Genomic DNA, 6,000 nt, shown 5'->3' on the forward strand with positions numbered 1-6,000 from the left:
TCTATTAATCCGAGTTTGCCTTTTTAATGCAACAGGAATATCTGCATTTACTCAATACTACTGACATAGGCAGATCTGGCACTGTTCCCATAGAAATCATACACAGAAAGCCAGAGCAATGCACAGATAGTTACATTCCTCCAAAGTATTCAGACAAAGAACAAGAAGATTAAAGTCAGTGTCAATTCTCGGAAGTTGAGTCATATCTAATTGATGTGGCGGGTTAAGAATAATGATGGGATTTATGGGGAAAGCAAAGTTGGCCGATTAACATCTTGTGTGATTTTCTGAATCAAGGACTCTTTGTTGACCACCTACTTTGGGCAAGATGCTGCTTCCTTAAGTAAGCCCCTGCTCTGCAGTCCTTTTCACACAGTGTAGGAGTAAGCATCCTGCTGCTGCTGAAAACCCTTTCTGGTTAAAATAACACCCAGCTCAGCTTTGCATATTGTGTGTGCTCATGTGTTCAACAAATACTTTTTGAATGAGTGAAAATTCAGTGAGTAAGAAGGTTATTCATTCAAAAACATCTGTGTATGCCTGCAAAACGGTAGACAATGATCGAGCATAATCAGCACACTGTAGGCAGCACCTTCTCACAAAGATGTCAGAGGAAGCAACTTCCAATATTGCAACCTAAACGCGAGGTCTGCCTCAACCGAGAAACCATGATCCTACCACCTCTGTGGGACTCCGCTGCGTACTATGCTTAGAGCTTCCCAGGTAACCTGCTTTAGGCATCTATTTGAATATGTTCTTTTACATTATTAATGATGTAGCTATATGTTTATTAATTGAGAAAAGGCTATTTAATAACAGCAGAGAGTTAATCTGGAAGGGGCCGGGGCAGTTTTCATTTCTTCACTGTTAAAATCCCAAGCACCAGAGGCAGTTAAATGTAAGCAACAGTTTCCTGCCCAGCACTGTTTCCTGTAACATCTTTGCGCGTCCCCATCAATTCGCTGGTGAGCGAGCGGCTTCACACTCCTAAAGTAAGGAGCCTACCCTGCCGCTCATTCAGTCACTTTCAAGCAGGAGCCATTTGTACACAAATGCAGAGAGGAAGGTAAGTAGCATTGTTTTCATTTCTCCTTTTAAGAGCTTCACTAGGAAAAACCACTGAGGTAACTTAAAAAAATAATCTGCTAAGTACAACATAACCGATACCAATAAAAACATTAAAAAAAAAAACAGTTTTGGTATCCAAATGTGTAACCCCTTTATCTTCTCTTCAACTTTTTTTCTTGGAATAGAAGTTGAATAGATTTGAAATAAATCGTCCTGTGGAAACATTTGTCTAAAGCCCTGGAGTATGTCAAGCACGGAGCGAAAGCTTTCAGAAGCACCAGCTTTCTGTGCCGTCCAGCAGGTCAGCTCAGGGAGCACCGTCGCAGAAAGGACGCCCACCCTCGCGCCCACTCCCCGACCCGCACGCTATTTATCAGACTCAGTTCACATAAATCAGGGGCGAGCTACGGCGCAATTAAATGTATCCACGAAGTAATACGATATAAAGCACTCTGCAAATATTAAACTTCCCCTGAAGGGATCAATGTTTTCCGTGAGGAAGCTGGTGCTGGGAGCGGGGAAGTTGGGAGGGAAACCGACCTACCGCGCGGGCTGGGGAAGCCGGGGTCTCAGCAGCCGCTCCCCCGGGCGGGCGCCCCGCGCGCTCCGGGGAGGGAGCCGGGCGCGGAGGCCACCGAGGGGACGTCTCTGGAGTCCCGGCCGGGCTGGCTCGCCGCGCACCTGGAGCCCCAGGTAGGGGCACCGGCAGGGGGCCGGGCCTGCCCCGCTCCCTCAGCCCGGGCTGTCGCCCCGGTCCCAGGCGCAGCACCCTCGGCGCTCCGGTCCCAGCCGCAGCGACCCCGCGCACCTCTCGGCGGTAACGCTAGGACCACCCCTCCCGGCACCCGCTCCTGAGTGCGTGCGCGCGTCGGGGGGGCACAGGCTGCGGGCACTGGGGCTAACGGGCGGGGCTGCGAGGGGTGGGGGCCGGCTGGGGAGGGCGTGCACCGCGCCCGCAAGTTCGCTGAGCCGCGGCCCGGCCCCCGCCTGCCGCCCCGCTCGGGCCCCGCAGAGCCGCTCGCCCACGGCGGCCGCGGCCGGACAGCCCCGCCGCCGCCCGGGAGGTGGCCCAGCGGAGCCCCGAACTCTCCCGCGCCGTCAGACGCGCGCCGCCTCTCCCGGGGGAGCCCGGAGCGCCGAGGCCGGGCCGCCGGCGCGGACGACTCTACACTCGCCGCGGGAGGCCCGCCGTCGCCCACCTCGCACTAGTTCAACCCCAGCGAACGCCTTGAAAGTCCTCCCCGGCGGGAGCGGCAGTGCCGCGCCTCCGCGAAGCGCTCCGCTGGCATCGCACGGCTGCCTCCCCGCGCCGGCCACCCCCTCCCCACTGCCCCCCAAGCCCGCGAGGTCTCAGCCGCCGTGTCCGAGCCCCCCGGCGCGAGGCGGGCGGGCCGCACGCTTACCCCGGTCCGGCGGCGCGCGGCGGAGCGCGGGGCTCGGGCCTCGGCGGCTCCTGCGGTCCCGGCGGCGGGGGTCCAGGAGTTTCGGGTGCCCGGGCTTCGGCGCGGCGGGAATGGGGACCCGAGAGCGGGGCTCCCGGGAGCGCGGGGAGTGCGAGGCGGGCGGGCGGGCGGGCGCCGGCGGCGAGGTCCCGGGCGGGAGCCGGGGAGGCGGCGGCGAGAAGTGCCGGCGGAGTTTAGGGAGCGCCTCCTGCACTTCCCGCGGAGGCCGGCGCCAGGTGCGGCAGGGCGCGCTCCCGCGGCTCGGGCACGACGCGGGCGGCCGCCGGAGCGCGAGTCGGCGCCGCGCGGGGGCCCGCAGCCGCCCTGCGGGAGGAGGGGCGCATCCTCCGGCCCCGCGCGGGCGCCGGCGCGCCTGACAGCTGAGCGCCGAGCCTCTGGCGTCCTCGGTGACAGTTCCTTGGGCAGCCTGCTCCCTCCCGATCCGCCCCAGAAAATCAGCGGTCGGCGCGGCCGGGTTCTTCCCTTCCCGGGTCGGAGCCACCGGTGCCGAGCCGTGCGGCCCGCGGCTCCTCGCGGCCCCGCCCGGCCCCTGGCGCGCCCCAGCCGGCAGCTGCCTCGCAGAGACGTGCCCAGCTGTGCGCGAGTGTGTGTCTAAGCGAATCTCTTCCTCTCCATCACTCGGGCGCGCGGGAGGGACCGGGTCTCCCGCGACCAGCTGCAGAGTGGCTGCCAGTCCACACCCTCCGGCCCCCCCCTCCTCGCCCTCTCCCTCCTTTCGGGGCTCCTCCTCCAGCCGCCGCTCCCCAGCTCCCGGAGGCGGAGGAGAGCCCGCAGCGCGGAGGCGGAGAAGGGTGGGGCCGGCGGCGCAGGTGTCTCCGCGGGGCGCGCGGCGCGCCCACCGAGCGGGGGCTGCGGGGTGGGCCGGGTCTGGGGCGGGGAAAGGGGAGGGGAAGCTTTGGGGAGGCGGAGGTTCCTCGGGCGGAGCGGCGCGGGTCCCACCCAGGCGCCAGGCCGCGGGCCAGCTGCGCGGAGGGAGGGGGCTGGGTGCGCTGCCCCCCCCCCCGGAGGATGGAGGGGCTGCCCGGGGAATCCGCCGCAGTGACCCGAGTGGCAGAACACGGCTGAGGAGGAGGCGAAGGGACTCGGTCTCTGCGTCGCTGAGACTGGTCCCTGGGGCGGGAGGGGCCTGGGCGCGGAGCCCGGGGCGCACAGGTGTCGGGGGCCCGCGGCTCCAGCCCGCCGGGAGAGCCGGGAGAGCCGGGCGGCGGCTTCGGGCTGCCGTGTGCGCCGCGTCGCAGGGGCGATCACCGCCCGGCCGGCAGGCGGAGACCGGCGCTCCGGGTGTTTTTCCAGGTCCAGATCCCAAACTCGCCTTCCCGGTCCAGGCGATGCCCCTCCTGACACTTGCTCCCAGCAAAAACGATGGGCCAGGGGACTCGAGGAGCTAGTTAGTGGCTGTACTTTTTGCCTGGTTGAAAGGATCCCGCCTGATCTGAGACTGAGGTGTTGCTGCTTCTCTCCCAGCTCTGTCCCCTCCTTCAGAGTGTATCCCCACCCAACCAAGGATTCCTGGAAAACTATTATCTTTCTCATTGATAAAGTTTTTCCCTGTGGAGTTTCCTAAAAATCCCCCCCTCTCCCCCCCGCTTTTTTTGTTGCTGTGAGGTATTAGGCCTCTTGCTAATTTCACAGTAAAATGCAGTACACAGGAAAGTCCTTTAGGCAGGGAATCACAGTTACTGCTTATGACTGCTTGTCTGTTTTCAAATGACAGTCTTTGAATGAAAAGTTGAGTCAACCCCACCCCATCCCACCCCAAGGCTGGTGGAGGGGATGATCTATTTAATTAGAGGTCTGTTAGAATGATCCCTGGAAAGAACCCTAGAAAGAATTGTGGTGCTTTCTCCGGTATCCATTCCTTTTTATTATGGTAATTTCACTCTGTTAATTTAGGCAATCTGAAAATGAAAGGTCGGAGGCAATTGGCAAGACACAATATTTCTAGATTCTCATTCAACAGCCAGCCAGCCCACCCCTTCCCCAGGCCCGCTCTCACCATTACAGACAAAGGTCATGACTCAGATTTCATACTGCACTTTTAAAATTTCAGAATACAGCCTGAAGGACAGAGCTGTTGAGTTCTAAAAAGAGATAACTTAAATGTAAGTAAACTTATTTACCAACTACTCAGACAAAATCATAAGCTCAGCAGCAGCAACAAAATGTATATTGTTTAATATATTGAATTGGAGGAGAGATGGCTGTTTGCCAGATATGTGATCCATTAACCTCTTTAGCTCATTGTTGGCAACAATAGCATACAATCACATTCTTAGGTTTGAAAGACAAGGAATTGTTTCTTTCCCATCTCAAAATCACAATGCTGCATTATAGTCTAAAAGAAACCTCAAACAATCAAAGTAATAAGAAAGGAAAAAAACACAATTTGCTCTTTTTCTGAACAAATGTTGCTGTTTTGTTTCTTTTTTTTTTTTTAGGGGAAAAATGCTGATAAGCAATAAAGTCCACAAAGGCATGACTAATAGATTTTGAAGAATGCCTCATTCCCTCTATCAGTCCTTTTAATTAGTAAACTGTATTTAAAATAGTTATATTATCTTCGTATTGGTTTTCTTTTCTTCCTTTGGGTCAGGAAGATTACTAAGGACAATGGAGTGAGATGAATCTGGTTTCTCATAATTCTGTCTTGCTTTAGATTTGTGTGTGGCAGGAGAGGGACATTCAGCAGCCTGAGATTTCTCAGCAATCCTAACTTCTCCTCAGAGGATCGTTAGCTCTGTAGCCAATGGACTGAGGAGATTGTCACAGTGATTTTGCCTCGCTTGTGAAGATCACTCCTGGAGCTGAGAGTAGGTACAGACCAAACTGAAGCAAAGCTCTGAAGGGTTTCTACCTTGCCTGTGGGTGGCAGATTAGATCAGGATATATGCACTTTTTTGGGTACTGTTCTTCTGAACCCACAGATGGCCTGGTCTTCTGTTAGGTGAAGTGCAAAGGTGAGTGGATGAGGTCTAGGATCTTTAGTAGAATCATTTTCACGTTGTGCGAAATTAAATACATGGAAGTAAACATCAAAGTGACATCCAAAAAGTCTTTTCAAAATGCACTTTTGAAAACAATCACAGAGTCATTGGTTTGGTTTAGTCACCGAAGCCGAATAAAGTGCACAGTGATGAAAATGTTTGGTTAATTAGAGTGTTCATTTGACAAAAAAAAATTTTTCCCAGAGCATCATTACACTCTCTTGTCTCATAAAGATGTGTAACCATTAAATATTGTTCAGCTTGCAGTTTCAAATGGAGGCTGTCCTCTCACTTAAATATGGAAGTGTTTGTCATTTTTAGGATATAATGGAGGTAGCTGACTTATTTTCCAAAATCTTTTCTCTTTTGCTTTTAACCAACCAATCACTGACACCTAGATTCACTTGGGTTGGCAAATATTCATTGAAAGGACCCATCTATGTGCCAACCACCAGAAACCAAAAGATGAACTGAAGAAGCGTCTG

General features: G+C 55.4%; 1 protein-coding gene across 1 annotated transcript in view; it reads right to left on the reverse strand.

Annotated features, from left to right (window-relative positions):
• The window catches only part of HS3ST5 (heparan sulfate-glucosamine 3-sulfotransferase 5), a 219,024-nt gene extending 216,245 nt beyond the window's left edge, over positions 1-2,779 (reverse strand). Inside the window, exon 1 of the mRNA XM_081140815.1 lies at positions 2,472-2,779. The gene's annotated coding sequence lies outside the window, so the exon portion shown is untranslated. The remainder of the gene's footprint in view (positions 1-2,471) is intronic.
• Positions 2,780-6,000: the final 3,221 nt, after the last annotated feature.

Source organism: Miniopterus schreibersii (genome assembly GCF_964146895.1).
Source record: "Miniopterus schreibersii genome assembly, chromosome: 6".
Lineage (NCBI taxonomy): Eukaryota > Metazoa > Chordata > Mammalia > Chiroptera > Miniopteridae > Miniopterus > Miniopterus schreibersii.